The following is a 27,815-nucleotide window of genomic DNA, read 5'->3' on the forward strand; positions in this document are numbered from 1 at the left end:
TATTATTTACTAATATTCTTGCAAACTGCTCAGTATATATCGCTTTGATTCCTGCTAAGAAAGCCGAGAAGTTTGTTTTCTTGCTTTGTTTATCCCCACATTTTGACTCACTCCATCATCCAGAATACCTCAAATTCATGCATGCGTATTGCTACCACATTCTCAGTCAAGGAGTCTTGAGTAGGTTCTTCTCACAAAATTATCTGTACAGACAATGCTAACACAGGAGTGGGGAATGTCACCTCCTGCCCCCAACAATCCTGTCCCTACCATGCATACCCCATAAGTTTCTTATGTTATAGAAAGGTATGAATGTGTCTTCCAAGCACAACTGACACAAGAGGACCACAAGAAGAAGAACCCTGCAGGATTAGGTCAAAGGCCCATAGTCCAGCACCCCGTACTCACAGTGGCTAGCTAGGTGTTCACGGGAAGCTCAAAGTCGGATGTGAGTGCAACAACACTCTTCCCACTTGAGATTCCCAGCAACTGTTATGCAGAGACCTGCTGTGATAACCAGGTTCCTGATCACGAGGAGGCTCCTAAGCATGTTCAGCTGACTGCTCTTAGAAGGTCCCTTTAGACCTTCCTGCTCAACCCAGGAGGGTTGATGGTACAGCATTCATGGCTGACACACACAGCTCTACAGAGCTTACTCACCTTGTCATTACAGGTATATCATCTGATTAGCACTACAGTGTCACAACATTGTTTACCTTATTAGAATTCTAATGCATCATCTGCCTTATGGCACATCTCTTTAGGAGAGAAATCTCCAAAAAAATTTTTTTTAAAAAAAAATCATTATTCATCACAAGCCACACATATAACAACACAAAATTATTTCAGTTGCAGGCTTGTACATAGCAAAGTACAGGAAAGAAGCAAGGAAAGTATCCACCAATGTAATATTATGAGAACTCCCATCTTATCACAAGGTTCCTGTGCTTCATGCATTACCCACTTTCCATGTTTCCCCACATGGCCTCTCCACATAGGCGTCTGAGAGACTTTAAATTGCTAAATTTCAAGAATCCGTATGTTGTTGGGACAGCTAAACATCTATCTATTGAAACAAGAAGGTACCTGAAAAGAATAAAATAATTGCTAGGTCCTTCCAGAGGAAAGTGGCTGCTATATTCTGGGAGTCTCATCAGAACTTTCCAGGCACAGAAACCTATTTATTTGACTAAATGAAGAGTTTAAGAAGATAAAACAATATTACTGCACTATTGTGATTCTGCTCTGCTTTCCAGCTGCCAGCTTTAGACATGGTGGATTTAGAAACAGAGGCTTCTAACAGACTGCGTTTGACTGCCAGCATCTTTGTCCTCTTACAAGTTCCTTTCCCCCTATTCCTTGAAAGCACATATCCTGTTAGAAACAGTATGTGGCTGGCTGCCAAAGAAAGTTAAATAGATGCACTTGACTTAAAATATATTGGTTATTTACCAGTGGAAAATTACTTATCCACATAGAACAAATGCCCCTATCAACTCATCCCCATCCATCCATCCCATTGCTTCGCAACCTTCCCTATACAGTGGTACCTCGGGTTACATCCGCTTCAGGTTACAGACTCCGCTAACCCAGAAATAGTGCTTCAGGTTAAGAACTTTGTTTCAGGATAAAAACAGAAATTGGGCTCCGGCGGCACGGCAGCAGCAGGAGGCCCCATTAGCTAAAGTGGTGCTTCAGGTTAAGAACAGTTTCAGGTTAAGAACGGACCTCCAGAACGAAATAAGTACTTAACCTGAGGTACCACTGTATCTGACACTACTTCCCACCCCTCATTCCTCTCATTCTTCCCCTCCGCATCGCCATGCTGTATCATCTTCCTTCTCTCTGGGACCAAGTGCACTGCCCATACACTTTCAACATGGTGGAGTCCCAGAACTGATCTCCCTGCCTCTCCTCTGTTACTATTTAAATAATAAAACCAAAATACATTAACTACACTGTCTAGCTTGGCCTATATAGATAGGGAAGTGACACTTTCAGGTTTAATTCACTAACATCCAGTGTATAACGCTGTACGTTGTTGCAAAGAATGGAACCTTTTACATACTTTGTTAGCAAGAATTATGAATTCTTCAATTTTCAATTGTAACTATATAAAAAAATACATTTCTTAGTCCAAAACCACTTGGGTTCATTAAGAACAGTAGAAAGACTTTTTACCAAGCACTGTTTTTAGTAAGTACTAAGAAAATAACTAGTAATAATAGATTATATTTATTCAAACTAAAAATCAAATAAATTTAGGCTGCAATCCTATACAAACATACTTGGGATAAGTTCCCTTGAACCCAAGGGGGCTTACTTCTGAGTAGACATATACACTTTTGAATTACTTAACAATTGCCCTTATTCCTGAATTATGTACAGGGTGCAGCCTTCTCTCCCAAATACAAAAACTGTTATTAAAAACTATATGGGAGCTTTATATGGTTATCAATTTTCTCATGTTTGCAGGATGTTTTAAATTGTTTCTCTATTAATAAGATAATTGAGTATGTATATGTATGATTGAGTTCATTTTTATTATTATTAATGTCATACTGTAACCTACAATGAAGAGTGCCTTAGCTTGAAAGGCACCGTGATCTGATATTTTCTACTGAAGTCACTTGATACCCATTTTTTTTTAATTATGTGGGTTTAGTCTTCCAGCTCAATTAAACTTTTAAGAAACAACTGGCATACTGGGAGTTGGGATAAAGATGCACTCTGCCCTGCTAAACATTTTAGGCATCCTGGTGAATTGCCTGAAGCCCTAGTGTGTGAAGTTGCAATTATAAGAAGTTAGCAATTTAGGTCAGAAGCAGGGAATGGATTTATTCTGGACTAATTAATCCAGATTTAGTGTGGTTTTTACAAGTGCCTGAAGGGCTCCAAGATAATGCAGAAGGCGGACTGGAAGTGTGAATGGACTGAATTCTAGTTTAAAGCAAGCAGGCTGCAACACATCCCTTCTATTGCTAAAATGATTAGTGGAGTGCTATTTTCTCCAGGCAAGAATGTCACCTCTTAGGAGGCACCACACTGGAGCCAAAAAAATGAATGAAGCACAGCTTTTCAAACTGAGTCTCTTATCTAACCGCTAAATCAAGAGTGTAATGCTTAATGAATTGAAGATATCTACAGGCACCCAGCTGGCAACTTTACAAGTCCCTGCTGCAGAAATTCATGCAAGACTGGAACAGAGCAGGTCACAGCGCTCATGAAGCGAGTCTCAAACCCTTTGAGTATATTTCTGGGTAACATTCTGTAACTGCAAAAGAGAATCCAAGGAATCTGCTTTGCATAGGTATGTACAGCACACTTTATTAATTATAAATTAGGTAGGGTTCATGAGAACAAAAGAATTCTATCAGTGAATGTGCTGAACATTGGCAGGTTAATATTAGGCAAGCAAATCTTAGTGCCACCTGATTTGCAAACAGTTTAACACCACACTGAAACCCACTGTATGCAACATGTTCAGAGCAAAAGAATCTGTGCTCCAATATTCTATACTAGGAAGGTCTTTATCCTTGATTTAAAAAAATAATAATCATAAAATTTTAGAAATATTTCTTCATTAGTGGAAATACTAACAAGAATGCAGTTGGATAAGAAAATAAGATTGATTAGGCAGTAGCTGTGAATTCCTATGAGTGGCAGAGAACATTACAATAAAGGGGAAGGGGGGAGAGAAACCTTCAATGGAAGTAAAAAGTTGTTGGTGTGTGTACAAAAGCTTCCAATTATTATTCAGACTAAACATATACACCGCAGAGACCTTTTAAAAATGCTCTTTACTATGAACTATAAGCATGTGCCATAAAGGATCTTATATACAGCTGAAGTGGATACAATATTTACATTCCCGCCTTCAGATACGATTTGAAGAAAATGTTTAGAAGTTGTAACTTAATTGAAAGTAATTGGAAATAGTTACCCAGAGACACAGTTAAAGATGATGTAGTGTAGTCTACCTATAAAAGGGAGGAATTGCCCATGTTCTCCCAGCTTGGGGAACTATGGTCTGTTTAAACTAGGGGATGGAAACAAACCGGAATCTGAAAACATGGTTTGCTCTTGTTGGTTGTCAAACACAACACAGGTTAAACAAGCCACAATTCCTGAAGTTTGATCATCACGGGAAACTATGATCTCAGGCAGTGACCATTTTGCACACGTCCAATTGATGTGTGGGTCCTTTTGGACGTGGTAGAAGGCTGAATGGGGCGGAACAGGCTTAAGCGCACTCCACCGACGTGTGTGAGGGCCAGGAACGGACCCCCCCCCATGCAAAGTGGGTGCCACCTGTAACATAAAATCAAAAGCAGAAGCTTTTGACAGAAAAGAAGAAGAAAGAAGCATATAAGCCCAAGCATTATGCAAACTGGTGTAGGTAGTGTACTAGGGTTCTATCCAAAGTACTACTTTGGATTTATACTTGTGCACCCGGACTGGTCTGTGACCGTAATAATAAAATAAAATTCAATTCAATACTTGTGCAAAAGGACTTTCCCCATCTCCTCCCCTAAACCTCTTCTAGTGGTTCCCCCAAATGTCCAGAGAAGATCTGGGGCTGGATGGGGAAATCCTTGTGCTGACAGGACGTGTTTGTTGTATACTGTCCCAAATCACAAATTCATGAACTCACAGGACATCTTAGGTAAATCATCCTAATTGACAATATGGGGATAATACGAGCTGTTGTGAGGCTTACTGAGATAACGTGTGAATAACTATTTTAAAACTTGAAATGGGCTATATAAATATTTATTGTTATATTAAGTATTCCATTTACACAAGCACTGCCACTGTAAGATTCTTTGGAACAGTACAAAAAAAAACCCATGAAGGTGACTTTGTACTAAGCTGAGAAGCTTCAAGGGGGGGGGGGAAGAATCTCTAGTTGCTGTGTCAGCATGGCATAATCAGCTATTAGATATCCCTCAGCGATACTGCTTGATGCTATCACACAGCAGCAGTTCCTTTCAACTCCTTTTAAAGGAATTAACAGAGCACTGCATTACCTATGTTTGTCTAATATCTCAATGACCCAGACAACATTTTACTTTGCTGAAATCAGAGAGTCTCCCTGCTTCTTTCAGTCTTACTCATCTCCGCATTTACTCACTACGCCAGCCACCAACAGATTCAAAACTAAGCTTAGCATAGGACTTTAATGTATAGGCCAAACACACCACATCAGACCAAGCTTGGCATTTCTAAAGACCTTTTCTGAGATCGACTTTTTGGGTCGTATCCAGGCTCAGTAATGCTTATTGTTCAGCAGCGGCAGCCAGTGTGGTGGCTGTGAGTGCAGTGGCCCTTGAGGTCTTCCTGTTGGTCCCAAAGAAAGCTCTGAGTTCCCTACACACTGCCTTTGGTCATGAGGTGATGAGAATAGTTACTTCTTTTTCCTCTTGAAAAGTACACACTGTTAAAGGAGGAAGTTGGAAGGGTGAAAATCTCCCACTTAACTATACAGTGGTACCTCGGGTTAAGTACTTAATTCGTTCCAGAGGTCCATACTTAACCTGAAACTGTTCTTAACCTGAAGCACCACTTTAGCTAATGGGGCCTCCTGGTGCCGCCACGCCGCTGGAGCATGATTTCTGTTCTCATCCTGAAGCAAAGTTCTTAACCTGAAGCACTATTTCTGGGTTAGCGGAGTCTGTAACCTGAAGCGTATGTAACCCGAGATACCACTGTATGCTTTTCAAGGCTCAAATTAAATCTACCGGATTTGATTTTTACTTAGATCCCTTGGAAAAACAAATATTGTGTATATGTGTGCTTTTTCTCCATCTTTCTCTGGCTGATCCAGGTTAGGGTGTGTGGATAGAAGTGGTCGTGCATGATGGTACCCAAGGGACTAAAGCAAAAAAACCAAATTTGTCCATGGGTCTAAAACATTCTGTTTTCAGCTTCTCAAATTCAAATGAGTCAGCTTAAAAGTTTGAGCCTAGGTGAAACTTTATACATGCACCTCAACCTAAAGTTTACCTAATCTTAGGCTATGGAACAAAAGCATCTGAACTGGAACCTAGACTGTGGCTTCATCTTTTCCATTTATGTCAGCATGAGGGCACAGCCACAAAAAAATGGTAAAGGTGCATAAAACAGAATCCTGCTGGCTAAAACCATGTGGTAGTTTCTCCTTTTGAAATATATTTATTTTTAAAGTAATCCAATTACTATACATCACTTGAGTTTAGTCATTTTGTGATATTGCAGCAGAACCTCCCTCCTGTCCATATACCGTATTTTTCGCTCTATAACACGCAGATTTTTTCTCCTAAAAAGGAAGGGGAAATGTCTGTGCGTGTTATGCAGCGAATGTGTGGTCCGTGGAGCCGAAAAATGAGGCAAAAATCAAACCGCGCTTCAGGGAGAAGGGAGCTCCGTGAGAGAGAAAGCTGTTGCTTTCCTGCATTCTGCCTCAGGGTCTTACTGCCCATCCTGCTCTGTTTCGTTGCTGTGTTTGCTCAAACGGAACAAAGAGCAGGGAAAGCCCCTCCCCTCCAGGCAAGTAGAGAGGAGAGCAGAGCGTCCGAACAAAGAGCAGGGAAAGCCCCTCCCCTCCAGGCAAGTAGAGAGGAGAGCAGAGCGTCCGAACAAAGAGCAGGGAAAGCCCCTCCCCTCCAGGCAAGTAGAGGGGAAAGCAGAGCGTCCGAACAAAGAGCAGGGAAAGCCCCTCCCCTCCAGGCAAGTAGAGGGGAAAGCAGAGCGTCCCTCGCTCTATCCTGTCCCTGCTCCGGAGGGAACAATGTTTGTGAAGGGAAGAGAGATTACAGGTTCGGCTTAAAATTCTGATTTGACTTCCTGCTTTTTGTTTTTGGAGACACACAGCATTCAAATATGCTTTCTTCCATTTAAAAGGATGAAATCCTTAAACAGTGGCTGGCTTGTGTGGGTGGGTGGGGGAAAACTTTTGCCTTCCTTTCCTCACGTTATAGCCCTCTCCTGCATTCTTAGCCTTCTGTGTTTTTCCTTCCCTCCCCACTTAAAATGTGGTTACAAAGCATGGATCCACATGGATCCTCAGGATCTTTGCATTGGGTCACCCCAAATTCACCATCAGAGCACACAGCATGTCCATGGCTACAGCCTGTCCCCCCCCAAAAAAAATCACACACCCACTGTTGCCTGGGGCTGCAATGGTGCAAAAACGTGGTTACAAAGCATGGATCCACAGGGATTCTCAGGATTTTTGCATTGGGTCACCCCAAATTCACCATCAGAGCACATAGCATGTCCATGGCTACAGCCTGCCCCCCCCCCAAAATCACGCACCCACTGTTGCCTGGGGCTGCAATGGTGCAAAAACGTGGTTACAAAGCATGGATCCACAGGGATTCTCAGGATTTTTGCATTGGGTCACCCCAAATTCACCATCAGATCACATGTCTGTGGCCACAGCATGAATCACAAAAATGATACGTCCACTGTTTCATTCAGAATATTTTTTCCCTTGTTTTCCTCCTCTAAAAACGATGTGCGTGTTATGGTCAGGTGCGTGTTATAGAGCGAAAAATACGGTAATTTAGTTCATTATGGAATGTTGTTATACTTGTTGGCTTTGCACATCGCATTTTCATTCTAACGTACAACTTTATCCCACCAAATCAATTTGCTGAAAAGGGGGATTTGATAAACTTCGAGGCAACAAATTAAACATTTTAAATTTGTTTTTCTCATGCTGATTTGAACCAGAAATTTTTTTTTTTTAAAAAAATTACAAAACATATCATACAAGAACAAAAGAAGTGCCAAACTAACACCACCCAATGGTCACTGGTATGAGGCTTACACACACACAAAAAGAAATGCACAAAGAAGAAGAAAAGTTAGCTTTGCTTCCAGCTGTGTTTGTTTTGCTGTAAACACAGTACAGCAGTGAGAAACGAAGCATATGGCAAAACAGTATCCCATTGCCAGCCTAATTTCACATAAGATAAAGCAAAAACCAGTAAGCAACCAAACTGACCTCCAAAAAATTAAAATTCATTACACAGAAATTATTATTGTGTCAATCTCTATATATTCAGGATAAAATGAAGAAACAGTCTGCAAAGATCTCTGAGGTGATTTTTTACCTTTACTGAGGACCACAATTACTATCTAAAGGCACCCAATTATATAGACTGCATGAAGTCATGATCAGGTATCATTAATTATGAAAAGGCCTCAAGATCTTTCACTAATACACATGATGATAGAGGAAAGAACAAGGGATCATCTCTAAATCCTACATCTTCAAAAGAGGAATACACTCTACCACAGTTGGCCCTCATTTAGCAAAACTTTTTTTTAAAAAAACTTAGGATTTCCAATTGCAGCATTCTGATATTATACACCTGTCTTTTTTTTTGAACCAGATAAACTCGCACAGAGATTTCCTTTTGCTTGCAACAACAAATACGCTTCACTACCCCACCCCCAACCTGTCAACCCTCTGGTTAAAAACTTGTCGTGCAACTGAATGTCAAAATGCAGTAAGCCTGCATGCAGCAATGCCTTCATGTTTCATGGCGTATTAAAAATATGCTGTTGAGCATCAAATAAGCATTTGCTGTGCAAGTGTTCCCTTTGCACCTCGCTTTGAAGGTTCAAAGAAAGCTATTACGGCCTACTTCTCTAAAACATTACACACCGCAGTAAACACTGAAAGTTAAAAGGATAGATAAAAGAGATTCAGATGGCAGCTTTTCTTAAAAATAAAAAAGTAGTACTGAACATAGATGTAGAAATAAGAGATTTGTTACCATAGAAATATCAGATAAACTCTGATAACTGTTTGGCAATTATTATTGTTCCAGAAGAGTGCTACTACATTGTTTCACAGCAGTGCAATTGTCATACAGCTCACTGCCAACTGCAGCATTCTGCTGTGTGTGAATGGTGTTACTTTAATCATCCTCAGCATCTCACAATACTAACATTTGGGCTTAAAAAACCCCGATAATTAAAATGAGAACAACGTTCCTATGTTGTCAGTGGTATATTGGAGAAAAAGGACTAGTACAAGTGGTATGTGGGCATGTAATGGCTGATACAGACAAAGATTCATACCCAGCAATGTTTCCCTTCTGCTCCCAGCAATAAACTGTTCCCCTGCGAGAGCTAGAAACAAAGGGATCAGCTCCCCATGCAATCGTACCCACGGGGCTGGGGGGGGGAGAAGTGCTTCTTGCTTTTATAGGAACCTGTCCCAGTATACTGTGGTACCTCTGGTTAAGTACTTAATTCGTTCTGGAGGTCCGTTCTTAACCTGAAACTGTTCTTAACCTGAAGCACCACTTTAGCTAATGGGGCCTCCCGCTGCTGCCGCGCCGCCGGAACACAATTTCTGTTCTCATCCTGAAGCAAAGTTCTTAACCTGAGGTAATATTTCTGGATTAGCGGAATCTGTAACCTGAAGCGTATGTAACCCGAGGTACCACTGTACTTCTTACTAGTAAACGTACTTCTGCGTCTACTCCCGAACATGGCTTCAGAGAACTTCTCTTTCATTTTCTCTTTGTAGTTAGAAAAGCCCATCCATAATATTTTCTTCTTTGGGACCTACCAATTCTACACAATTAAATGTGCATCACTGTATCTACCCTTAGGATTTCAATGCAGGTTTGAGCAGGTAATAGGAATGAGCACATTTGACATAAGTTGTGTCAAACAGGGTTGTACTGAAAGATTACTGGGTTGTTGTTATTTTTAGTTCAATGCCTGCTTTCCAGAAACAAGACAAATGTCAGTAAATTTCTCCAGATTTCAGCACCTCTGATTGGCACCAAGCTTTTGCATTTCTGTGCTTCAGTGTGCACTACTGATTCAGTCATAACATAAATACAGTATAAAGTTGAAAAGCGAGCGAGCAAGCACCGATTTTCTGCAAGCAAGAATTTCCAGCCACACTTACAATGAACTAGGTCCAGCTAATTTCTTCAGGGCTACCTTCCAAGTAGGTGTGATCAGCACCACAGCCCAAGACAATTAGTTCTCTGTTTTGCTCAAAGAATGCATAAATGAACAGCCGAACAGCGGTTGGAATAAATTCTAACAAGCTCATGTCCATGATATTATTCTGCAGATTAATAGCCAGCTGGGCTGTACTGAAAGCCCAGATGGTTATTAATCTACAGGAAGTGTCCAGCAGCCAGCTTAGTGCTATTTTAAGATGTACAGAAAATGTTTAGATACTATATGCTTCGTTTCCAGCTGTATCCAACATTCCTGAAGTTGATGAGTATATATTAAATACGATGAGCGTATTTAGAGACTCGTCAGGTTCTCCCTTTGGCTTACCAGTTACTTTAAGAACATCTGAAAAGGCAAGTGATGTCTAGGAGGGAAGGGCTAGATTTGCAATAGTAAAAACTTGTGGCCCAGATTTAAATAACCAAGCGTGCCAGCAGAAGGGCTTCTACTAGCACAGTGGGGCTTTCCTCTCCTCTTCTCCTGCCGATGTCTCCCAAATCTGCTCTGGGGGGTCGAGAGAACCACTGAACAGCACACAGTGGGAGGAGGGGAGGTATTCTTCCATCTGGAAGGCTGAAATGTCTGCACTGATGGAACATGATACTGAATGTTTCACTCTCTTCTTCCCTCAATTAACTTACTTGCACAGCTCTTTTGACTTAAAAGATCCTTGGAAAAGGAAACGAGAAATTTCTCTGGTCTTTGAAATTCCATTCCTGTTTTTAGAACAATTTCAGAAGAAAGTATTTCAACTTTTCAAAAAGTTATGTTATAGTTTCTCAATTCAGTGTTTATGGGAAACATTTTCTCATAAAAGAAACTGTTGATTATTCCAGTTCGATTTTTTAATATATACTGTTGGTTTTATTGCATTTTATTGTTTTCTGTTGTGAGACACCTTGAAATAAGTATTTTAAATACGTATTGTCTCAACTGCTTCATTGTAACATGATTCTTAGGTAATAAGTAAAATCTGACAGTTCCTCTCTTTCACTATTTAGCAGCTGTACACATCCTTCTCTCAATAACAAAAGCTATATTCAAGCCAAAAGACCCACTAGATTAACAGTTGTAGAACTTGCCTCCTTTTAATATTAAAAAATCCCTTCAGTCTTTTAATAATTTAACAATGCCTAGGGAATTGTAAATTTGACTAAAATACAAGCTCATTTTGAAGAAAAAGTTTTTAGAAAGCATATGACAATATACTTAATATCCTTTCACTCGCAAACATATTTCCAGCTGTGTAAAAATGCTACCTTTACTGGAGGCAGAGGGACTTCTCAGTAGCAGCTGTGGAACGCCCTCCCTTCATATGTCAAGGAGATGTCAAGAATTACACAACTTTTAGAAGACACCTGAAGGCAGCCCTGTATCGGGAGGTTTTTAATGCTTGATGTTTTTATTAGGTTTTCAGATATGCTGTAAGCTGCCTAGAGTGGCTGGGGAATTATTATTATTATTATTATTATTATTATTATTATTATTATTATTATTATTATTATTATCATTATCATCATCATCATCATCATCATCACTTGTTGGTTATTTTGCAGTACTAGACAAGACCATGAAATAAACACATTCAGTTCCTTTTTATATTCATTTTTTGAATCATTTTAGTATTCTTACATTTTTTAGTTGCAGTCATTCATGTTAATTCAAGGGCTGCTCAAATAGCTCTAAATAATTCAGGTTTGGGGGCAATACACAGGCAACTCCCCATTTCCACAGGGGTTGAGTTCCACTTCAAAGCGCTCACTGGCAGAGCACGCATAAGCATACATCACCTCGTTATGCTCACTCCCCCATTCTGCCCCCATTCCTCTCTCTTTTGGGTCCAAAAGTACTTGCATGTCTGCGGTCACACATCAACTGGACCCACCCAAAATGGTCGCCACCAAGGTATATCCACTAATGTAACAAAAAGCTAAACTTTAAAATAATTTAAAAGGCACATACAATGGTATATATCTGCTCGACTGCATCCTGCTTTTTCTTCCCAAGTTTGCTGTCAGAGTTGAAAGGAAGCTCACCGCTAGCCTTAGAGGTAACCAGAGTCTCCCTCTTCCTTTTCTTGACTGCTGCATCAGCATCAAAGCTCATCTTTTAGCAGCCATGGCCTGGAAGCCATTTTGTTTCACTCATAATGCCCCTGATGAAAAGGGTGGAGGGAATGGGGGCCACCACAAAGAACAGGGTTTGAAATTAGCTTATAGTTACACCCCTCCTCAGAGCCTATAGCCCCCAGGGCAGCTTTAGAAGAAGAAGCAAAGAAGAAGATGCAAAACTACATACTTTGGGGAACAAAGAAATGCAGATAAAATGAAATAACAAGCCTTTATTTCTTACACCAGTCCCAGCCAGCATGGTTAATAGTCAGGAATGATGGGACCCTATCTAGAGGCAAAAGGTCATCCACTTCTGCTTTATTCCCCTCCTCTAAAAACACTAAACACTATATTCAGTCTTCCAGCCTTTATTTCAGATACTTTATGCAGTTAACCTGTGCAAACTGGGTTGTATCAAACTCTACCCTTATGCAAACAGGAGTCCTTCCATTCACAGAAGTGTGTTGTGTCTTTACCCTAGAAGAGGTCTTTCCTAATAGAAGGAGGTGTGATTCTCTCCACACCTTCTGTGCCACCTTCCACACACTCCTGGAGGGACCCAAACCTGTGGAGCAGATTTTCAGGGGACAAAAGTGGCTGCAGGGGGAAAGGTGAATTGGAAAAATAACCCCCTTTCCATTACTAGAGGTGTGAGCAGGATCTGAAGTCCTTCGTTTCATGGAACAGAAAAACTGCATTCCATCCATTGGTGTTAACCTAATACATCCATGTGACAACTTTAAAACATATTAAAAATTGCTATTAAAGCCATTCAAACTATCACAAGCACTTAATTAAAATCTAACAGTGTGCACAGAGAACATGCTTAAACATCTCTCAGTAAAATTCCTAAAATTGGGTATCTGATACTTATACCAACATTGACTACCATGATCTTATTAATCTGGGAAATATGGTATGCCACAGGAATGCAATCATTCACACAAGAAGAAAATTAATTTATGAGACTATGAAAAGAATGCAAGCTTTTCAATCATTTCACTGTACAGCTTCCAAAAATGCAAGCAGCCAAAGGGGTGGGGGGAACCCTGAAGTGTCATTTTTTCACAGAGCTCAGTCAGCATATGAAGCATATACAAAGGAAAGCCTTTGCATTGTGCATTTCTGTAAGCATTCAGCACATTTTTGCTTTAGTTTTATAGAAGAGCCATCACATACATAAAACCCAGTCCTGGCTTACCATCTTCCTCAGTACACAGAGAATGGTTTATAGAAAGGCTGAGATTCCTGAAATCAGGCAATGCCTGAAAGAAGGAATTGGGGGTGCAGGGTAGTGACTGAGGTGCCACTACCACAATAAGTGTAAGGTAAGCAAGCGACGGGGCCATTTCACCAGGACTGATCTCCCCCCCCCCCCCACCAGGACTGATCTTACCACCCCCTACCTGGGGCTGGGCAAGGTCAGGTTTTCAACAATGTTATCACCAGCCCAAAATCATGATAAATTGGTGATAAATTCCACTGGCCAAATGGGTTTCATATTTTTGGAAATACGGCTTTCTATCTGATTGGGCACCAATCCTGGCAAAACTTTTCACATCAATTAATTCAACTGGAATAATGTCAAATTGTTGGACATCTAGCATTATAGTTCCAATTTATAAGAGAGGTGATCAAGAGGACACTTAGAACTACCACCCAATAAGCCTCCCTGATGTCCCTGCTACTATATTTGCACGGCATATATACTGCTCTACTAGACAAATCAGAACAGTGGGTAGAAGAATATCAGGTTTTGTGCCCATTACAGGCAGGTTTTGTAAGGGGTATAGCACAATAGTGCATTGTCTTGAATTACCTTATACAAAAGTATGTAAACAGATCTTTAAAGAAGTTATGTTACATTTATTGAGCTTTCATCTTTGTTTGACTCAATAGACTGGCAACACTTATGGGAGAAACTAGATGCCATTTCAGTTGATAAAACACCTGCTGTTTCTTGTGAAACAACTTTATACCAATACTGACATTAAAAGTAGAGTTGGCAGGACAGGTTTTCTATCTGATTCAATCCCAACAGTGTAGGCAGTTAAACAGGGCTGCATCTTGGCACCACTTCTATTTAATCTTTACATAAAGAACATAGGCCAGGAGCTTGCCTCCTCATCTGATGTTTTCCCTCCTGCAGTTGGGAAACAGAAGATCCCAGTCTCGCTTTATACAGATGACATGACACTCATCTAATTGGTAGAAGGTTACACATCAAATTTAGAAGCTACTGTAAGAGAAGACTTATAGCAAAACGAAGGTGGTGGTGGTGTTTGCCAAAAGGAGTAAACACATATAGACCCTGGATGGACATAATATCGAACAATGCCAATCATATAAATATTTAGGGCTTAATTTTTCTGAAAATACCCTATGCCACACCCACCTAGAAACAATAGCACTTTCAGCTACATGCTTATTAGGGCCCATAAAGAAACTGTATCACACAGAGGGCCACTGTTTAGTAGAACCAGCATTAAAAAAAAATTGTAGCCAAGATTGTGTCTCACCTTTTATATGGTTCACCAATCTGGAGTAACCACTGCAGGGAGGAACTTGATGTACCGTATTTTTCGCTCTATAACACGCACCAGACCATAACACGCACATAGTTTTTAGAGGAGGAAAACAAGAAAAAAATATTCTACATGAAATAGTGGATATAAGATTTTTGAGGTTCGTGCTGTGGCCACAGACATGTGATCTGACAGTGGGTTTGGAGTAGCCCAATGCAAAAATCCTGAGGATCCATGTGGATCCATGCTTTGTAACCACGGAGGAGGGAAGGAAGGGGAACCATGGATCCTCTGCTCACGACTGCAGCAGATCCCCCCCGCCACCCGCAGGCATTCGCTCCATAACACGCACAGACATTTCCCCTTACTTTCTAGGAGGAAAAAAGTGAGTGTTATGGTGCAAAAAATACGGTAATTCAAAATAAGTTTCTGTGTATGATATTGGTAGTGCTACATAGTACACCCAGAGCATTACTAAGAACTGCACAAGGTCTTCCTTCTATAAAAGCCCATAGACACAAATCTAAATTTTTGTACTTGGAAAAAATATCATTACAACCAGAACAACACTTAGCCAAAATATGGTTTTTTTGTTTTTTGTTTTTGGATTGCAGAATAGGGAAGGCTGGGTAAAATCCTGTAGAAGTCTGATGCAGAGTTATTTGATCTCTCCAACTTCTGGTCGTAAGATATGAGATATTGTGTTTAGCGAAGATGCAAAAATAGATCTTGAATACATAAAAAATTGTAAATCTGCTATTTGGTATATTAAAATTAAAACAGACCACAAAAGGGCTATGTACTTGCAAGAACTAACTCCCCCCCCCCCCCGTTAGACTTGCTTTCACCCAGCTCAGCTTCCAGACCATGCCTACTGAATACCTGGCTGGAAGATATACTAGCAGACCTGCAAGAGAGCACCTCTGTATATGTGGATCAGGGTCTATTAAGGATATTGGACATTATATTCTAGCTTGCCCGTTGTATGAGTCACCCAGATCCAAATTTATCTCCACTTTTCAGACCGCCTCAGAAGGTCAACCAGATGTCTTTAAAATTAAATGGCTGTTGGAAGATGTTGATAAATGCATCAGTTATAGGGTGGCACTATTTGCACTAGAGGCAAGAAATATAAGGGCAACCTTTATGGGTAGTGCAAGTGCCAAACCCTAGGGATAATGAACAGAAGGAAAGTTTTTTTTAAAAAAATTCTGGACATTGCAGATGTGTCTTGGTCTGACGTGTGAGATGTCTTTCATTCTGTACTTATATGACTTGTGCTTATATTGTATTGTGATGGACATTGGCTATAAACTATAAAAATCTATTGAAAATTTTGCAGTGTAAGTAGCTTGTATTATTTTCTTTCTGAGCAAACAGCAGTATTTAACACACAACAATGTCCATCATTCATAATGCAGCATGCATTTATAAGCTATAAAACAAGCATGGAGACGTTTACCATTGATTGAGTCAAGACTTAAACAAAGAATTAAACTCCTGATTTAATTAGTAACTAATCCATATCTCCCCCTTAAACCACAGCCCCACATGCATGCACACTACATGCATGCGGTTAATATTTCATAATTTATATTATCCCTATCGAAAACTTTGCATTAATTAAATTGCATTGAATTGATTTTACGTCAACATTTTTAGAACTAAGATCTATAAACCTGCTGCTACTATTTGACCAAATAGTGACTGAATTAACTTTCTATATTAGTAGGATATGGGAGGTGGCATGGATTTACTAGGAATATATGTGAATTGATTTATTAACATTATTTATGTGCGGACTTTCAGGTTACAAATCCTCCCATGGCAGCTTACAAGTAACATTAAACTATTTTTAATTAAAAAAAAAACCCACAGCAATCAATATTAACATACAATATCAGGATCATTCACTCAGGGTACTTGTTAGAAGGACCATGGTGGGGTAAGGGGAAGTGACTAGCTACAGCAGGATCGGACATGATCTTCACCTGCATCCCCCCTCTCTTTGTGTATTCAAAATAATGTGTGCTTTTAAAAAATTATCATTATAACACTTCAGCCACTCTCCTACTATGTGTTCTGAAACATGAACAAGTTTAACAGGGATACTAGAAAGCAATTTCCCACAGTAAAGTCCCCCATCTAGAGACATACATCTACAATACCACCTGGTCCAGTCTGCCACCTCCAGGTCAATAACTCAGGAATAACTTATCAAGGCTCCATGAATTCCACAGCAGAAATGATAGTAAAATTAATCTCGCATGGTAGCAAATCTATTTTTGGGTAACAGTGACCTTGCATGAGTCATTACCAGATGCCCAGCAGGTGTTCTTTTGTGAAACCAATTTATAAGATATAAGCTAACAAAGTGGTTTCAGGCAGACATTTCTGAAGACAACTTATCAACACTTCACTGTGGATGTCTATACCGACTGACCAAATCCATGAAAAATGTGTTCATCACTAATTGTAAAATAGATGAGGTACCTCGGTTTTCGAGCGTCTCGAAAGCCGAACGTTTCGGTTTCCGAACGCTGAAAACCCAGAAGTAAATGCTTTCGTTTTCAAATGCAGCTTGGAAGTCGAATGGCTTCCGCTGTCTGTACATGTGTTGTTGTTTTTCAGTTTTCTGCAGACTGTTAGAAAACCGAGGTATCCCTGTATTGGGTCTAATACCTGCATTTAACTTGTAAACAGATATTTCAAATATCTAAGATTTTTTTATATTTAAAAAAATGCATATAATTACATTCTGGACACTTTTCAAAGAAAAAAGTACAGTACCCCAAAATTCCTGCACCTTACACAAACCCCTCCTAGGAACTGCAGGAACACATCCTCTACCCTAAAAAAAATTGCATTTGGAGAAAGGTAGGCAGAATGGATGGGACGCGGGTGGCGCTGTGGGTTAAACCACAGAGCCTAGGACTTGCCGATCAGACACACACAGAGAGAGAGAGAGAGAGAGAGAGAGAGAGAGAGAGAGAGTAGGATTCAAAGTTTACAACTTTCTTCCATAATACATAACATAAGTGCTAGGTAGCTCTTATGTTCCCATGGTTATTGCCATAATGTTTTTATAACCAGAACGCTAAGCACAACTTTTTTTAAAAAAATAAAATGTGTGTGCCTGCTATTTTGCCAAGTGAATTCTCTCCCCCTCCCCTCACCATTGCCACTTCAGGGGGGGAAAGGAGGGGACAAAGATAAATGTGCAGATCCTTTTATAATTAAAATTCCAACCACAATACAGTGCATGAAAGTGTATTTATCACCCTTCTGAATGCAGTAAGAATGATTTAGAAAATATTTTATCCTTTACTGTCTTTCATTTGAAGTGAAAGCACAATTTATTTAGGATGGATACACAGCAGAATTCTTAAATGCAGCCAATCTCTCTAGCCACATCAGAATAAGCTACAAATCTGAGCTAGGAAAGATTACAGCTGCTAGGGCTGTGCATCTTTTTTAAAATGATTGAAATCCCAGCAGACACTGCTGCAACAGGTCTAGAAATTTGCTGGTGAGAAGGAGAAAGCCTGTACCACATTATTCCCCTTCGGCCCTGTAAAAGGGGAGCTCACGGCTTAATTTTTAAAGGGATCAAGAAACCATTATGAAGAACCAGACTGGGTTAAGGGTACATTGACAGCTGCTCAAGTCAGGGAACCTACAAGCCTTTAAAGGATTTTGCATCTTGGTTTGTAAACAGTATGATACCAGTTAAGGCAAACATTTTAGATACTTTAAGACATTCATCTGGATAAGCCCATCATACATCAGTTTGGAGCATAGTTTCCACAGGGATAAGCGGTCACTGTTCAACAAAGACAAGTAGATATCAGTTACCTAACGCGCCCCCCCCCCCAAACCCCAACCTAACCTTAAAACCTAAGACATAGGAACATGGAAGCTGGGCAACATCAAGGCTGAGCAGGAAGCAAGGCAGGAAGCAAATGAAGGCTTAGTAAACTAGCAACCATGTGCAGGCTGTTCTTTATGCACAGGCAACTGCTTCAGGTCGGCAAAAAGGTTTAGAACAATGGTTTCCAAGTACTGTGGACCCCCTGTTTTTCAAAAGCCAAGCCATGGACCCCACACTTTTGAAATTTTTGCTATCTCTATGGTAGTTTTTGTTATGTGGATGGTATATCGCCCAGGACTGGTATGAGGAGCAGACCGCAATGTCGGTGGTAACTGCCACTGCTCCTGAGTCCCTCTGCTAGCAGCGTCCACTGGAGGAAGTCAAGAGTTCGCATTCACATGCAAACGTTGAGAGCAGGGGGCTGTCTCAGCTGGGAGGGGGGAACATTCCCTCACCCCAGCTGAGCAGCGCAAACAAGTTGCATTGTCCCAGCCTGCAAGCCTGGCTGAAACCGCCTCAGCTCATGAGGTGAGAGCTGGGGCAGTTTCACCCAGTGACTCGTGGACAGAGACCAATGCATCTTGTTTTTTCAACATCATGGTATATCGCCAAACCGCGATGTTGAAAAGCTGACATCGCCCAGCCCTAGTGAATGGTGCCACGGACCCCCTGGGGTGGGTTACACAGAGCCCTTGGGGTCCGCAGACCATCAATTAGGAACCACTGATTTAGGCAACAGGAACTGGAACCACGCACAGAGAAAAAGGTGGTGGAAGGTAAGGGGTTACTGGGCTAGGCTAAAAGGACATGGTGATGGTAAGGCACCACCCACATGGGCCCAAGTACAAGTCTCCTAACAAGGAGAGAATGTGTATTCTCTTGACTCTCTGCACACGGTTCACACCTGATATTTTATGTAGGGGTCAATGCCACTGGGGAAGGTTTGTGTAGCATCCTATTCTTTGTTACAGCTAATTACATTCTTGATCTCACACACTCTGTTTCACCAGACTGCTTTCCAACAAGGAGGGGCATGCTGCCAATATTTTTATTCGACTTTGTAAAAATACTCAAGATATGATCACATTTTTCAGAGGCATCCCTTTCCTGCACTGAGATTTTACACTGATAATGGGAAAAACATTGATTGAAAACACAACAAAAGGAAATGAAACACAGGAAAGCAAAATGATGAAACATCAGGATGAAAAATAAGTTATTCCACCTACACGTTATAGGTTTTTCACTGCCTTAGTGAATGTAACTGTTACCTACCAACTTCTCCCCCAAACCCTATGTTTTCAAATACGCAAAGAAGTGTTTTCAGCAAATAACCACATACAGTGGATGCTCGGGTTGTGAACGTGATCCGTAGAGGATGCATGTTCACAACCTGCAGCATCCGCAACCCACAGTGGTGCACCTGCGCATGCATGGGTTGCGATTCGGCGCTTCTCCACATGCGAAAAGCACAATTTAGCGCTTCTGCGCATGTGTGACCGCCAAAACCCGGAAGTAACCTGTTCTTAGAATCATAGAATCATAGAATCATAGAATCATAGAGTTGGAAGAGACCACAAGGGCCATCGAGTCCAACCCCCTGCCAAGCAGGAAACACCATCAGAGCACTCCTGACATATGGTTGTCAAGCCTCTGCTTAAAGACCTCCAAAGTAGGAGACTCCACCACACTCCTTGGCAGCAAATTCCACTGTCGAACAGCTCTTACTGTCAGGAAGTTCTTCCTAATGTTTAGGTGGAATCTTCTTTCTTGTAGTTTGGATCCATTGCTCCGTGTCCGCTTCTCTGGAGCAGCAGAAAACAACCTTTCTCCCTCCTCTATGTGACATCCTTTTATATATTTGAACATGGCTATCATATCACCCCTTAACCTCCTCTTCTCCAGGCTAAACATGCCCAGCTCCCTTAGCCGTTCCTCATAAGGCATCGTTTCCAGGCCTTTGACCATTTTGGTTGCCCTCCTCTGGACACGTTCCAGTTTGTCAGTGTCCTTCTTGAATTGTGGTGCCCAGAACTGGACACAGTACTCCAGGTGTGGTCTGACCAGAGCAGAATACAGTGGCACTATTACTTCCCTTGATCTAGATGCTATACTCCTATTGATGCAGCCCAGAATTGCATTGGCTTTTTTAGCTGCCGCATCACACTGTTGGCTCATGTCAAGTTTGTGGTCAACCAAGACTCCTAGATCCTTTTCACATGTACTGCTCTCAAGCCAGGTGTCCCCCATCTTGTATTTGTGCCTCTCATTTTTTTTGCCCAAGTGCAATACTTTACATTTCTCCCTGTTAAAATTCATCTTGTTTGTTTTTGCCCAGTTCTCTAATCTGTCAAGGTCGTTTTGAAGTGTGATCCTGTCCTCTGGGGTGTTAGCCACCCCTCCCAGTTTGGTGTCATCTGCAAATTTGATCAGGATGACCTTGAGTCCATCATCCAAGTCGTTGATAAAGATGTTGAATAAGACCGGGCCCAAGACAGAACCCTGTGGCACCCCACTAGTCACTCTTCTCCAGGATGAAGAGGAACCATTGATGAGCACCCTTTGGGTTCGGTCAGTCAGCCAGTTACAAATCCACTGAGTGGTAGCATGGTCAAGACCGCATTTTACCAGCTTCTTTACAAGAATATCATGGGGCACCTTGTCAAATGCCTTGCTGAAATCAAGGTAGGCTACATCCACTGCGTTCCCTTCATCTACCAGGCTTGTAATTCTGTCAAAAAACGAGATCAGGTTAGTCTGACATGACTTATTTTTCAGAAATCCATGCTGACTATTGGTGATCACAGCATTCCTTTCTAGGTGCTCACAGACTGTTTGCTTAATGATCTGTTCCAGAATCTTCCCTGCTATTGATGTCAGACTGACTGGGCGGTAATTATTTGGGTCTTCTCTTTTCCCCTTTTTGAAAATAGGGACAACATTTGCCCTCCTCCAGTCTGCTGGGACTTCGCCTGTTCTCCAGGAATTCTCAAAGATGACTGCCAGTGGTTCTGAGATCACATCTGCCAGTTCTTTTAATACTCTTGGATGCAGTTCATCTGGCCCTGGAGACTTGAATACATCTAATCTAGCCAAATATTCTTGTACTATCTCCTTAGTTATTCTGGGCTGTGTTTCCTTTGCTGAATCATTTGCTCCAAATTCTTCAGGTCGGGCATTGTTTTCTTTATCGGAGAAGACTGAGGCAAAGAAGGCATTGAGGAGTTCAGCCCTTTCTGTGTCCCCTGTTTGCATTTCACCATCTTCTCCTCTGAGTGACCCCACTGTTTCTTTGTTCTTCCTTTTGCTACGAACATACCCATAAAAACCTTTTTTGTTGCTTTTAACCTCTCTAGCAAGCCTGAGTTCATTCTGTGCTTTAGCTTTTCTGACTTTGTGTCTACACGTGCTGGCTATTTGTTTGAATTCCTCTTTGGTGGTTTCCCCCCTTTTCCATTTTTTGTACACATCCTTTTTTAATCTTAATTCAGTTAAAAGTTCTTTAGATAGCCACCCTGGTTTCTTTAGGCACCTTCCATGTTTTCGTCTCATTGGTATTGCCTGACGTTGTGCTTTTACTATCTCCCTCTTAACAAACTCCCAGCCATCATGAACTCCCTTTCCTTTTAGTATTGCTGTCCATGGGATCTCACCCAGCACTTCCCTAAGTTTTATGAAGTCGGCTTTCTTAAAGTCAAGAAATTGAGTCCTAGTATGCTTGGCTGCTACTTTCCGATGTATAGTAAACTTCAGAAGAGCATGATCACTCGTGCCTAATGATCCTTCCACATCTACCCCACTAACCAGGTCATCAACATTGGTTAGGACCAGATCTAAAATGGCTGTTCCTCTTGTTGCTTCTCCCACTTTCTGGACAATGAAGTTGTCTGCAAGGCCAGTGAGGAATCTGTTTGACCTTATGCTCTTGGCTGAGTTTGACGTCCAACAAATATCCGGGTAATTGAAGTCCCCCATTACTACTATCTCCCTTCCTTTTGCATGCTTGGCCATCTGTTCCAGGAAGGCAGCATCTATGTCCTCCGTTTGGCTTGGGGATCTATAGTAAACTCCCACAATGAGGTCTCTGTTATTCTTCTCTCCCTTAATTTTGACCCAAATGCTCTCACTTTGGCTTTGAGGTTCTAAATCTTGGATCTCTTCACAGGTATACACATCCCTGACATATAACGCCACTCCTCCTCCTTTCTTGTCTGGTCTGTTTCTCTGAAATAGATTGTATCCCCCCATTATTACATTCCAATCGTGGGACTTATCCCACCAGGTTTCAGTGATGCCTATTATGTCATATTTAGTTTGCTGTACCAAGAGCTCAAGCTCATCTTGTTTATTACCCATGCTTTGCGCATTAGTGTACAGACATTGAAGTCCATTAATCATTCCCCCGTGTCTCTTATTTAAGGATTTTTTCCTCCCTCCACTAGGTCCGCGTGCTGTTTGCTCCATTTGGTCTATGACATTTGGATGATCATCTTCATTAATTGATAGACTCCTACCTTCAGGAGCACTGTCTCCCTCCCCCACATTAGTCAGTTTAAAGCCCTCCTGATGAGGTTTCTGAGATTTTTGGCAAAAACATTTCTCCCAACCGTTGTGAGGTGCAGCCCATCACTTGCCAGAAGTCCATCTTCAAGAAACTGCAGTCCGTGATCTAAGAATCCAAACCGTTCCTGTTTACACCATTTGCGAAGCCAGCTGTTCACTTCCACTATTTTCCCCTCTCTCCCTGGGCCACGTCGTTCAACTGGGAGGACAGACGAGATGACAATTTGTGCATTTAGTTGCTTCAATTTCCTGCCGAGAGCCTCGTAGTCTCTTTTGATCTTCTGGAGGCTATTGTTTGCAGTGTCATTGGTTCCCACATGAACCAAGAGGAAGGGGTATTCTTGTACTTCCGGGTTTCGGCAGTCCGCAACCCGATAAAACGCAACCTGAAGCATCTGTAACCCGAGGTATGACTGTATTCCTGATACTTATATTTTGTGGAGCAAGCAAAAGGATATACTTTATCATACCTAGCAATCTGGTCTGTTTAAACTGACTTGGAAAAAACAATAAAGGAAAAGTAGAATAAACTTTGAGCTATACAGAAGACAATATTGCACATATGGAAACAAATCTGTTGTACAGGTAAACATTTTTTTTAAAAAATATAGCTTATAGGAGAAATAAGTGAAGGGTACATACAACAGACCAATTTCCCCCCTGAATAACCAGCTCAAATGTGCTAAAGCAGAAGTGTCACAAGACAAGTTACATTCTTCAAACAAAGTATTCAGGAGACAAAACAATTGTTTACTGCACTGGTTTATATTTAGGACAGAAATACATGCCACAAAACAAGCTTTTTCAGATGGCTGCTTTACTGGAACATTTTTTTAAAAATCCTGCTTGCAACAGCACAGTCTTCCAACTTCAAATACAGTACAGGGAGAAACCTGTTCTGTCAGACAACTTCAAAATACACTACAGTGGTACCTCGGGTTACAAACACTTCGGGTTACAGACTCCGCTAACCTGGAAGTAGTACCTCGGGTTAAGAACTTTACCTTAGGATGAGAACAGAAATTGTGTGCAGCAGTGGTGTGGCGGCAGCAGCAGGAGGCCTTATTAGCTAAAGTGGTACCTCAGGTTAAGAATGCTTTCAGGTTAAGAACGGACCTCCGGAACGGACCAGAGGTGCCGCTGTTTGTGCAATTCGAAAGAAAATATGGCATACTATAACAGGGAAGTCATGCTTATTTGTAGACAGACTTGATTTCATTTAAAATACTTTATGGGTGCAATGTAGAAAGTCTTGTGGCCAGAATTCCACAAATCCATTCACCAAACCATCCCTCCATCTCTGGCAAGCGTGAGGAGGCTACTTCCTTCTCCCAAGTTTACAGGCAGGTGGAGGGGGAGGAAATGGTATCACCCTTTCAGTCATGCTGCACTTCAGAGGAGCTCTGAGCATCACAGAACTTCGCACAACAGAGACAAGCCTCTAGTCTCCATGTCAGAGACCCAACCCCTTCTCCATGCTGAGGGAGCGGCAGGGTCATAGATATGACCCCCATAAATTCTGGCTGGCTATCAAAGCTTGCCAAAGTTGTGGCAAACTGCATATGCACTCAGGCTACCAAATTTATTTAAGTTGTGGACAAACAAGCTGCTTGGTATCCTGTCAGGAATTTCAAAAGCCATTTGTGGTTTATTACGAGTACTGTGAACAAGAAAGCATGCCATGAAGTTATACTTTGAGTACCCATTCAGGAGAGAGAGAGAGAGAGAGGGAGAGAGAGAGAGAGAGAGAGAGAGAGAGATGGAGAGGGAGATTGAGATTTACTAAGACAGGGTTGTATCCAATGGTGGCAAGGCTTCTGTCAGTGGAACTAAAAGAGAAGCAATTTTTGGTGATTCTTCTTTAGCCCTGCAGCTCCCTGCACCCCTCCTAAATGTGCTCTAGAGGGTTGAAGATGCTCTAGAGCAGTTTTAGGGGAAGTTGCAAAGGACAGAGAGAATCACAGAAAATTGCTTCACTTCCCACCGCACTGGCTTACCATCAGCTGAATAACACCATTGGATACAACCCACAGATATTTTGAAATATATATATCTGAATCCTGGCTGCTTGGCCTTTGGTTAGGCCAGGAGGGAGGGAAAAGGGCTAGCTCCCAGTATGAAGCCCTTTGCTATAAAGGAGAAGTGAAGCTTTATGTGAAGTCTGGGCAGGTTCCAGAGAAGGAAGTATATTTTTTTTAAGATGTGGCAAGCTTGGTCAGGTAGTAGTGAAAAAAATGAAGTTATTAAATATGGCCATTCTATCAAGGAGTGGTAATTTAAAACACGGTGATTCCCGGACCATCCGCAGGCCGGATTGAGAAGGTGATTGGGCAGTATCCAGCCCCCATGATCTAGTTCATCTCAAATCCTGGCACTGGTTCCAACTAAGTGTCAAATGCTGCACAACAAAACAAAGTTGTGAATCTAGTAAGAGACTGGGATCAAGTGTGCCACTTACAGACAACAGGAGAAGCCAAGCCCTGCTCATCTATTGTCAAAAGGTAGACATTTAAGAAAAACAAATCCAGATGGTTTATACCATTAGTTACAATATAAATGAGCATGTAATGAAAGATACTCAAATGAACTCCAAATCCAGAAATGTTTATCGACATTTCAGTTTAGTAAACTAAATGTGGCATGCTTTAAAAAAGCAAAAGTTTCAGCTGCTAGGTAGGAGGGGGTTGCGAAATCCAAATCAGGGGCTCTAAAAATACCAAAATCTCCTTTTGCTTATCTTGCCCTGTTTTACTTTGGTAGAAACCTCAAATGGGGGGAGGAGAGAAATGATGAATATCTTTCACAAGAGGAACCCAGTGATGTCACCTTTTAGATCTGCGTAATATATATCTGTATAATACTTTCTTTTCTTTTTATACTTTTCTCAGAGCTGCAACCTTTTTGGCTAGAACTGAAATGCATCACAACTCTGAAAACAGCCCCTCCATTTTCTTTTTCTTTAATGTTAAATTATAGATCTGCTGTACAAAACGGGTTTAAATTTCTTACAAAGTTCAAGTATGACACAGAAGGCCGCCTACACAGCAGAGAAAGTGATAAAAACCACTTGCCGAACTGAGTAAAAAACACAATAGTGTAGGCGTATATGGAAGCGAGAAGGAAGAAAACTGAACTCTATTGTAGCCTCTCTCCTCCCTCCTCAAACAGGCTTCACAAACATGGGTAACTGGTTGCCTGGAAACAAAAGGAGCTAACCCTTTAGTCCAAACAGGCATCACACGATAAAGCCAAGGACAACTCATATGAAACACATGAAGCAATCAGAAAGAATCAGACACAGTCCTGGCAACCCTATAGGCACGCCACAATTGTGGCCCACTTACCCCAGTCTTAATATCTGCATTGCTTTTTGTTAGGATGCTATACACTGCAACTCTGACAGCCATTCCCCAAGCACCAATAATCAGCTGCAGAGAACAAGGCAACATTTCCCTCAGATCAGTCATGCATGGGCTATGCAAATCCATACAGAGAGACACCACCACACACAACCAGCCAGCCAGAGACACCTCACTGCCCTTCAGTGCATGAGTCACTATGGAGTAACTTACAACCGAGAGTCTCCAGGACTCCCTGTGGACACAGGAGTGATTCTCCTTATACCACTCTCAGTGAGTGTTAACAAGTACCCCTTTGACTGCACAATACGAAGGGAAGGACAGGTGGTATACCCAAAGAGATCACTTAGGAGGTGGCCTGCACCACAAACCTAATAGCAAATGAGAGCAGTAAAACAGGTGACCAAGTATGGTATAAACGTGTCATGTTTCTACAGTGTATTGGTAGCTTTAAATTGTTTTACTGTAGGCCAACCACTAAGGTTGGTTCTCCAGAAAATTCTGAACTGTAAAACATAACCTATGAAAATTAGGGTTATTTGCATCAGAAAACTTACTGATGCCTCTAGAGCAGGAAGGAGGAACCTACTTGTGGTCCTCCAGGTCTTATTGACCTACAACAATACCCCCACCATACACAGTTTAAAACACTATGGATTGTTTAACTAGCCAAAGGCCAGGGAGAAGAATAATGTTTTTGCCTGGTGCCTAGAGATATGTACGGAAGGTGCCAGACCAGCCCCCCTGGGGAGAGCCACCGCTGAAAAGTCTGTTTTCATGTTGCCACCTCTGGACCTCTCGCAGAAGAGGCACACAAATAAGGGTTTCAGATGATGATCACAGGGTCCAGGTCAGTTCATACGGTTCATTCCATCATTCTTGATCATTGGTTCTCCATCCCAGCCTTTGTGAGTGATCTAATTTAGCACGTCTATTTTACAGGCATTTATTAAACAAACCTAAAAATGGTGAAAGTGCCAAGCTTTCTTAATATTGTATTTGCAACTGGCATCTGGTTCATTGTTGCAACCAAACTTTTAAAATGGCAAATTCTCCACAGAAAAATAAAGCACTGGAAAGCTTTCCTCACATCTGCAGATGTTGGTGGACTCCCATTATCCCTGATTAGTAGCCATGCTGGTTGAGGCTGATAGGAGTTGGAATTTAACAACACCTAGAGGGTAACAAGTTCTCCATTTCTGGCAGCAAACATACTTACTGATTAGGCTATAACAAAAATGGGTACAAGTTTCAAATAAGCATATCAGAAATGATCTAGGGCACAATGGTAACTGTGTGGAGGAGGAGGAGATGATGGTGATGATTCTGTAGTTGGATAATACAACTTTAAAATGATAATGAAAAGCATGGGCCTACATACTCATAATGTAATTTTTAATCATGTTCA

The 27,815-nt window shown here is 41.3% G+C and overlaps 1 protein-coding gene and 1 long non-coding RNA gene across 9 annotated transcripts in view; one reads left to right on the forward strand and one right to left on the reverse strand.

Moving 5' to 3' along the window:
• The window catches only part of LOC310710665, a 48,202-nt gene extending 38,593 nt beyond the window's left edge, over positions 1–9,609 (forward strand). Inside the window, exon 3 of the long non-coding RNA XR_014528175.1 lies at positions 9,530–9,609. This is a non-coding gene — a long non-coding RNA (uncharacterized lncRNA). The remainder of the gene's footprint in view (positions 1–9,529) is intronic.
• SIPA1L1 (signal induced proliferation associated 1 like 1) overlaps positions 1–27,815 on the reverse strand; it is a 150,734-nt gene that overhangs the window by 68,048 nt on the left and 54,871 nt on the right. The window lies entirely within an intron of this gene.

This window comes from Podarcis liolepis, assembly GCF_965112155.1.
Source record: "Podarcis liolepis genome assembly, chromosome: 1".
NCBI classification, from domain to species: Eukaryota; Metazoa; Chordata; class Lepidosauria; order Squamata; family Lacertidae; genus Podarcis; species Podarcis liolepis.